The sequence below is a fragment of the Gallus gallus genome, chromosome 2 (genome assembly GCF_016699485.2).
Source record: "Gallus gallus isolate bGalGal1 chromosome 2, bGalGal1.mat.broiler.GRCg7b, whole genome shotgun sequence".
Lineage (NCBI taxonomy): Eukaryota > Metazoa > Chordata > Aves > Galliformes > Phasianidae > Gallus > Gallus gallus.
The window spans coordinates 64348339-64357836 of NC_052533.1; the positions used below are offsets into that span (position 1 = coordinate 64348339).

General features: G+C 41.7%; 1 long non-coding RNA gene across 1 annotated transcript; it reads left to right on the forward strand.

Moving 5' to 3' along the window:
- The first annotated feature begins 19 nt into the window (after positions 1-19).
- Positions 20-3268, forward strand: LOC124417766. The gene is made up of 3 exons (XR_006937204.1): positions 20-133; positions 1641-1729; positions 3250-3268. It is a non-coding gene; the product is annotated as an uncharacterized LOC124417766 (long non-coding RNA).
- The last annotated feature ends 6230 nt before the right edge of the window (positions 3269-9498 follow it).

Below are 9498 nucleotides of genomic sequence, written 5' to 3' on the forward strand. Positions count from 1 at the left end.
AGCGGCGCGTTGAGGGGGTGGAGCCACTGCCGCTGCTATGGTTAAGGAATGCACGCCCGCGGTACGTCTCGATAACGTCGTATAACGCAGCCTTGGGAGCGCTGCGTCCTCAAGCCCCCGGATTAAGAAAATGGTAAATAGAAAATGGAGCGGATGCTGTGCCTATATTATCTGATATGAGGTCAGCTGGTAAGGCAGAAGAGAATAAGGAAGAGAAGGGCACTTAAAAGCAGGAGGGGAGGCGACTTCTTACACGGTCTGATAGCGATAGGACAGGGGGGAACGGCTTTAAAGTAAAACAGAGGTTTAGAATAGACGTCAGAGGGAAATCTTCGCTGAGAGCGTGGTGAGGCGCTGGCACAGCCGCCCAGAGAAGCTGTGGTGCCCCATCCTTGGGAATGTTCAAGGCCAGGTTGGATGGGGCCCCGGGCAGCTGAGCTGGTGGGGGGGCAGCCCTGTCCGTGGCACGGGGTTGGAGCGGGGTGGGCTTTGAGGTCCCTTCCAGCCCAAAGCATTCTGTGATTCTATCACTGCTCTCTCCAGAGCAATGGCAATCTGAACAAACAGGACAGTTGCTTTCCAAAGAGCTGCGTTCACCGTAGACAGACATCCGAGGCCTGAGTGCCTGAGAGCGTGCCACTGTCCTGCTTGGACAAGGGTGGGCTCAGCCAGACAAGGAGTTACACTGAAGGGCACATTGCCCTTCACAGCTGCTAATACATCCAAGTCATTTCCCTGCCTTGTTACTGGGGAGGTGTGGAAGAGCAGATTCCTTATGAAAGTAAACTGCTCTGTTATTATTGCATTGTCTTGTACAGGAATTACCATCTTGTTTCATTGTGCTGTGTTAAATGCTGAACAAAACCAGCTGAGCGTACACTTAAGGACCTCGCTGTTAATTATCATCTTTGAAAGTGAATGCAATGCTACGTACTGTAGCATTGGAGAACAAGGAAGAAAAAATACATGAGCATTTAGAGCTTACTGAAAGAGTGGCTTCACTGGCTAGAGAGACTGCATCCAACAAGATCAGAAGGATGGAGTCAGGCAGTCATACCCTACAGTTACTCCCTCAGGGGAATAGGAGGATGCTACCCTCAGTCTTCAATCTTGCTAAAGAGATAGCTTTAGTATTTCCCTGCAGGTACTCAGGGAAGAAAAATATGAACTTCAGGCCCTCTACTCCTTACTGAGCACTGCACAAGTTAGCAGGAGGGGGAGGGACAGCATAGCAGTTGTGTGGCAGTCACCACATGACAGCACATGTAAGGAGAGGTGACAGTCTTACCAAGTAGCACCCCTAATCTCTAGGTGTGAATCTTCATACATGTCTCAGAACACTGCAGCTCCGTGCTTTTCCTCAAATAAAACTGTCCTCCCTTACTCTGCCTCTGACTGCATTAAGTTATGTTAACAAAAGATTCAGGGTTGCGACATTTGTTTGCTCGTGGAGATGCACAAAGTATGCAGGAAATACTTAACGCTGCCTGTTATGTACAGTAAGGACATCTGATTTACAAGAAGATGGGAAACTGGGTCCACAAACTGTACCCAGGGGCTCTGGGATAACTGCAGTCTTACTCTTTCACAGGCAAAGCAATTCAAGAGGGCCACTAACAATTCACTTTTTGTATGTGTAGGACAAAACGCAGAACACAAAGGGAAGAGAAGAGACTGACTGGCAGCTCCATGAAGGAACGTGTATTCGTGAATCCACCAACGTGACGTGGTATGTTTCAGTGGGTGATGTTTAACACGAGAGGGATTTCAACTGCCACGTGCTAGATAAAAGTCGTTATAACATCTTAGCATGCCCCTCTCCCCTGTCAAAGTATGCCAGGGCAGTACTTTGTATTTCATAGGCAGTGCTGTCTCACAGACCCTGGGCTCATGCAAAGACTAATGAAATCAGCTGTCCCCATTTTGGATTTGAGTTCAGCTTCTTATAACTTACTGGTGTGGCATGAGTGAAGGGAGAAAAACAGAGAGTGTACAGAACAAGAAGAGGCACAGGAGTGGGAGAGTGCATGGTCAAGGGATTTAAAATTAGGTCATTCATATAAAAAACATCTGAACATAGGAAATAACATACATAATATCTACATCCCTGCTGAATGGGGATCACGTAGAGAAGAAATGTAAGGGCAGCATTCAGTGAACTTACAGCTTTAGAAGTAAGCTGCTGTAACTGCCAAGTTTCCCTTCTACTCTGCCAGTAGAATGAAGAGTGAAGTACTTCCCTAATAGCCGAGTCTTTCCACCTTCTTCCAAGCTGAGAATTGTCTTCTCTTGACCACGATCACAATAAGCTGTCACAAGACAAACAGCACAAATAGCTGTGAGCAGATAACTACAAAGCAAATAGTTTGTTCTTGAGACTTAGCCTCAGCTGGTTCAGCTGAGCTCAGGATCTGACTTCACTGCAGTGACAGATCAAAGATTGGCAGCAAGCAAGTTAATACAGCTGTCAAAAAAAATCCTGCTCGTGCTGTCTTGGACATTTAGATTAATGCTGCTCTGCTTTTTGCAGTCCCTTTACTTTTATTCTCTATGTACATAAGCACAGCAGGAGGCCAGGATCTCCTCCATCTCATGCAGTATGTTTGCATTGTTTGCTAATCCAATATGGTAGGCTGTATTTCAGCTTTATACACATTTTGGTTTAAATCAAAGCAGCACACATAAATCAGAAAGAGAAACTAATGCAGTTCTTCAGTGCTGCTGTGAACATGATGTAGTTGCATTATGTATTGGCTAGGTGGCTCCCAAACAAAAATGATCTATACATCATGTTAACTTTCAAACAAAGTATTTCTTCATAACTATGTTATTTCCATGAATATTGGTTGAAACAGTTGTAAGAAAGTTAATTCTTTTTTGGTGCTCTATAAAATTTCAAGATGCTTCCCAGAAAACAACCATGTCACTAAGTCATAGAAGCACTTGCCAAAGAAGCAACACACCTTTCTGCGTGGCCAGCTGGAAGGAGTCTTCAGCTGCAGGCACAGTGTTTTTCCCAGAGGAGGGACCTATAGGCAGAAAAGATCCAGTATATCAAAGGAGAATACTGGGCTGGCAAGAAGAAAGCATGAATGGAGAATGCACTATTAAAACAAGAATTACAAGAATCTGTGAGAGGATGCCCCTTCTAGATCCTCATGAACAGCCATTCATAGACATGGGGAGTCGTTGGACTGCATTTTAAAGACTCTCCTATAAAAAAAAGTCTTATTTTCCTCATTCATCCAGATACATCCCTCCCATCATATGGATACATATATATACATATGTCTCTGTTCAATATATATTCAAGTTTTGATACTAAGAAAGTTTTCAGGACTGGATAATTTGAAGACAGATAAAACTGCTAGTCAAGAAGAAGTGATGGTAAGATTTTCCTGCTGTTTCAGTGGAGTCTTGAATGACAACAATGCCATTCTCTAAATGGTACTTTATAAGATAGTACAATACACATTATATGTATGTGAACATAAAGGCTTCCCAGCTGTATAATATAAAAGAGAGGCATGAAGAACATCAAATGCAGTTGTTGGGGTTGCACCTTGAATTAGAATCATAGAATTGTGGAATCACAGAATGGTTTGGGCTGGAAGGAACCTTAAAGATGGTCTAGTTTCAACCCACCTGCGGGCAGGGCTGCCACCAACTACATCAGACTGCCCAGAGTGCCATCCAACCTGGCCTTGAACCCCTCCAGGGATGGGGCATCCACAACTTCTCTGGGCAGCTGTGCCATTGCCTCACTGTTCTCTGACTAAAAAATTCCCACCTAATATCTACTCTACATCTCCTCTTTTAGTTTAAAGCCATTCCCCCTTCTCCTATCACTGTCAGACTGTAAAATGTCAGTCTCCATTTTATCTACAAGCTCCCTTTAAGTACTGAAGGGCCAGCATGGTCTTCCAAGAGAGTTCTCTTCTCCAGGCTAAACAAGCCCAGCTCCTTCACCTTCTCTTTGTTGGAGTTACTCCATCTCTTTGCTCAGCTTTGTTGCCCTCATATGGACCCACTCCAAGCGCTGCACCTCTTTTTTGTGTTGGGAACTCCAGCCTTGGATGCAGCACTCCAGATGGGGCTTCAGAAGGACAGAGTGGAGGGGAACAATCTCATGCTACTGGCCGCCTTTCTTTTGATGTAGCCCAAAATTCATTCGGCCTTCCAGGCTGCAAATACACGCTGTTGGCTCACTGCAAGCTTTTCATCTGCCAGAACCCCCAAGTCCTTCTCCATAGGGCTGCTCTCAGCAAGTTCTCCCAGTCTGTACAGATATTGCTGATTGCCCCAACCCGAGTGCAACACCTTGCACTTAGCTTTGTTGAACCTCGTTAGGTTCACGTGGGCCTACTTCAAGCTTGTCCAGTCCCTTTGGATGACATCCTTTCTTTCTGCTATGTCAACTGCACCACTCAGACTGGTGTTGTCAACAAATATGCTGAGGGTGCACTTGATCCCATTGTCTAGATCACTGATAAAGAGGTTGAAGAGCTCCCATCCCAAGACAAACCCCAGAGGTGGCCTTCAGGGCCCAAGTTCTGAACGTATGGGGCAGTGCATTTTCACTGAAGTTCCCATTCAAATTATGTTTACTTTAAATAAAACAGTTGTTTTTTTAAAAAAAACATGTTCAATTAAAATGTTTTTAGATTACAAATTATACTGCAGGACATTTCATATTGCTTTAATGTTGAAAATGAAAGAAAATGAGATGCTTATAATATTTTAATCAACTGTTTAATTGTCATTTCTTGGTTGATTTTTGTTTGTTTTGCTTTGTTTTAATTCTTGCTTTAAGGGTAAGAGAGTTCTGTAGTTAGGCCAAAACCTGACAACAACATTCCTTAGACTCTCCACTAGAATTTGATGCAAATACTGTAGAAAGCTGAGATCCTTTATTATTTATAATGCTGCCCCACACAGACTTATCTTTATAGACAAAAAAAATCCCCAGAAGCTACCAAAGAAGTAGTTTGAATAAACAGAACTGTGAGTGTTGTCTTTGCTTTTTTAATATTAGAATGACAGAACTCTCATAGTACTGTAACAGTAAGGGTGAAGCTGACTCAGAGTTATCCTCTATTGCTCTTCTGCTTTCCCTAAATAGATACCTGTCAAGACAACGTGATTTTCTTTCTAAATAGTTGATGGTAAAATGTGGTTGTCTTCCCAGGAAACACCTAGAGCTGATAAGGAGTTTGCACTCCAGCATTTCAAGGCGTCACTTGCTTCCAGAGATAAATATGAGCAAGGACACAAGAAATAAAGGCATTTTCTCCACCCATAGAAAAAGAAGCCCCTGTCCAAGTCCTTGTAAGGAATCCTTATCTACGTATGGAACAAAATACCCCAATTACCACTTGGAAAAACTATCGTTTTGTGAGAGAACCAAGAACCTTAGTGCGGACATCAGGGAGCTAGAGCAAGCTCAGCAGGAGCAAATCCAATTCACAGATCTATAGTGTGATGATTTGTTTTTAGACAAGATTAAAGACTGGGGAAAACTGATGCTTAAGGAAGGGAACTCAGGTCTAGAAGGTGTGACCAGGAAGATGATGTAGAATCAGAAGAAGGAGCCAACACAGATCGATTCTAAAGAGCTAAAAATAGTCGTGCAACAGTATTTGGAAGAAAACGTAAACAAGTTTAAAAAGAATGCTGAAGATCAAAGCGAAGCAAAAGACAAAGTCAAAAAGGAGAGAAATGAGGTTTGTTGTTGGCTTCCAGCCACACAGGAAGCTTTATTCATTGCTATCAGATGTCTTGAGGATGTTGAGACTGAAGAAAGAAAAGCCTTTCAGAAGCACATAGAAGAACTTTGATGTTATCTCCTTCAAATATAGCATGAAGTAGAATGAAGAACACGTATAGGAGGACAGCATTTGAAGATGGACTAAATATTTCTCTCCTCAGTATTCATAAAGGCTGCCTCTCTGTCCAGTGAATGGTGGGCAAATCAGTAGTGTGCAATGTGAAATACTCCTTCACACAGAGGAAGATAAAAATATCACTAGAATATCAGAATCATGGGACACCACTGGTTCCCCTGCTATCTCAAAAACAAAGAACCCACGCTATGGCACACTTCCCATGTCATTTCTGCAATGCCAGACTTCATGGCAAAACCCTATTGATGGTTCCAGCCATCAAAAATAAGGTCCATTCTGCATCCTACTTGCATTATAGAAAGAAAGAATCCATCATTTCAGGACAGGTAAGTTTAACAATGGTTGAGAAATTAATTTTATTTTCTGTAATGGCACATTTCTGTACAGGATTCAGGAGCTGCTCATCAGAAAGATGAAATCAGTACAAAACTGGTGTATTAGACCAGAGCTATATGAAGATCACAAGGAAAAAAAGAGCTTCAGAGCTAGGTGTAGAGACTACACATGATAGAAACAGACAAGCAAATAAAAACCATAGAAATACTTGTGATGGTTATCTGGCTGCCATACAGCTTCTGCCACAAGTTTCCTTCTGTGTTTGATTCATTATAAGCTCTTTGAACGTACATAAAGACATACAAAACCATATAAAACTTGTAATGGTGTGAACGCTAATCTTTACACTGAGGTTACACTCAGTAGCTAGTGCTGTGCAAGCAGCTTCTCATCCTAAGGAAGTATCAAAGGCCAATTTCTGACATGACAGTTGCGTGAATTCCTATAAAGGATTAATAAAGGGTTGCAGAAATTCCCAGCAATTCAGAAACTGCCCTCTGCCTTCTGCATTTCCCCTTTGCGATTGATTTTTCTCCCCACTAATCTCATGTAATTTTGTTCTTTTTTTCAAGATTAAAAACAAAAGAAAAAAACCACCTGCAGTTGAAGGAAGAGGAATGCAGCAGTCTTAGAGGAGAAAACTACAAACTTTATGGCAAACTGAGGAGCACAGAACTGAAGGTACAGAACCTTTGAATATCCTGTGTGAATAGATGTGCACCGATACACCTTTGGAAAACAAGCTGGCAATTCAGTTGTGCATATACATAAGCACTGTGCTGTATCTCTTAGAGTCAGTACACTTATAGGTCATGTGAGAGCTTTTTCCTCTGATCTCCCAATTGAGAAATCTAAGAGAAAGGCAATTCTTGAACAACCACCACTTACTGTATTTCCACCTACATTTGGTACAGTGTTTTCCTAACAGGAGAAGAGGTTGAAATTCACATGAGAACTAAATCCTGTTAAATATCTCCTTACGTCAGACAGTCTAACATTTCCTAAGGCAAGTAGGATGAAGGCAGGGGAGTTGATTAGTGCAATCCCTTCCCAATACAGCAGATGCATTTATATATATATATATATATATACACACACACGCACATGCATGTATGTAAATATCTTAACTGTATTAGATCCAATCATTTTCCAATTTTTTTTTTTTGGAGGTGGGATCACATGAGAAAATGATGAGCAAGTTGGCATTAGGCTAGAGTTAGTAGGCTCCAGGGAGGCTTTGTAGCAGCCTTCTTAGTGTTCTGTGATTCTATGATATTAAAGCAGCTTTACTGTCTAGCTATTACTCATCTGCATTGCTGTATAGAGGTGTGCTTGAGCACATGTTAAATGAGAGAGTTAGAGTTTGTTCCTCACATAATGGAATTAAAAATTACCAGCCTTTTGGAAAAAGAATACAGAAATATCTAATCTATGTCTCAGGTCTTCCAATACATGGGAATACATTTACCGTTTATGTGGTAAATACATTTACTCATAACAGAGTAAAGTGGCCACTGTTGTGGCACTGAACCACCATCTTTTCCTGCCAGAAGGGAAGAAACAGACAGCTGAAGCTAGCAAATAAGGAGATCCCTGGTGTCTGTATTACACTGTAGAACATGGCACAGGGATCCCATATCTAGTTACTAGTCATCATGGTTAGCAATGACAAATTTAATCTAGATTGCTGTATTTTTTCTTGTTTCTCAAAAGCACATCAGAAGTCAGTCATGTTCATTGAACACATCATCTCACTCAAAGCAAATAAATGGAGAATCTTTAGAGAGAGATCTGTTTCCCAAATGAAGTAGGGAATTTGTATGCATTTGGTACAGTTTTGCTGCAATACAGTAACTAATTTCATTTTTCTAAGAAGTTATAAAATAGGGAAAGCACTGACCTTCAAAGAACTTCTGCAATTCAGTCTAGAAATCTAGCAGATTACATTAAGACTATCTGTGAGTTTTGTCTCCTGTACTACTTCCCCAGCTGGAAGCAGCACACAGGACTCCTAGACCTGAGGCTTGCAATACTACTACTCTCTGCTCTCATCAAAGAAGTAGATCCTTCACTTACACCACCTTTATAGGTACAAGTGTAACTGAAATCCATAATTGTAACTGGCAATCCTCACTGGAATTTATAATTAATAACTGCCACATACTGTCATTTTGAAAAGTTCTATTACTATAGACTAGTATATAACTACTTAATTAGTAGGAAAAGCTTTCCCAATGCCATACTACTTCTCTAAATTACAAAAGGTAACAAAGAATTAATCCTTGACATGGTTATTTGGAAGCATAGAATTGTAGACAGAAATGCAGATAGAAACATGATAGAAAGTACAGAAATAACAGTGGGGTAGCACTATATTGCACTACACTGCAGCAAATGAGAATAAGCCCAAATAGAACAGCTGCAGAAATACAAAACAAAAAACTACTTACCTTCAGAAAGCCTCAGGTATACAAGGATGTCCAACAACATGCCCTCACCTCTCCCTGCCAACCCTTAAATGAGGTCTGGGAAGGGGTGCATCCTGGCTCCACCCCTTCCACTCAGGTACATCGTTTGCACCTGAGCTCCCCTAGGTTGGCCTTGCCTTCCCATCAGGTGCTCAATCACTGTTTCAGGCCGTGACTTAGCATTTCCACTACATGGGTCAGTGTATCCCACTTACTTTCAAGTGCTCTTTCAGTTAACTCCTTTCTCTGCACCCACCACATGTAAACTCAATGAGAGCACTGCACAGGTTAAATTAGTAACAGGAGGACCATTTAACTTGAATGGAAGAAAAGCACACGATGTAGGTAGCCGCTGCCTAAAAGACACAGAATATTTCAAACTGGACTGTGCTAAATAGAACACCTCCTGTAGCCTGCTGGCATTTGCTCTTTTATTTCCCCCAAGCAAAAATATTTGGCTACTTTTTCAAAAAGCCATGATTGGTTAAGCCAGACACATTTAGCCAAAGATTATGTTAAACAACGTACAGGTCTCTACAGAATAAAATGTTCTGTTACTGAGTAGGTATGTGTGACAGAAATCATAGAACGATAGAATTGCTCAGGTTGGAAAAGACCTCCAAGATCACCAAGTCCCCCCACAACCTAACCATACTTGCTAAATCATGTCCCTGAGCACCACATCCAAACAGTTTTTAAACACATCCAGGGATGATGACTCAACCACCTCCCTGGAGAGCCTATTCCAGTGCTTAACAACCCTTTCTGTAAAGAAGTGTTTCCTGATATCC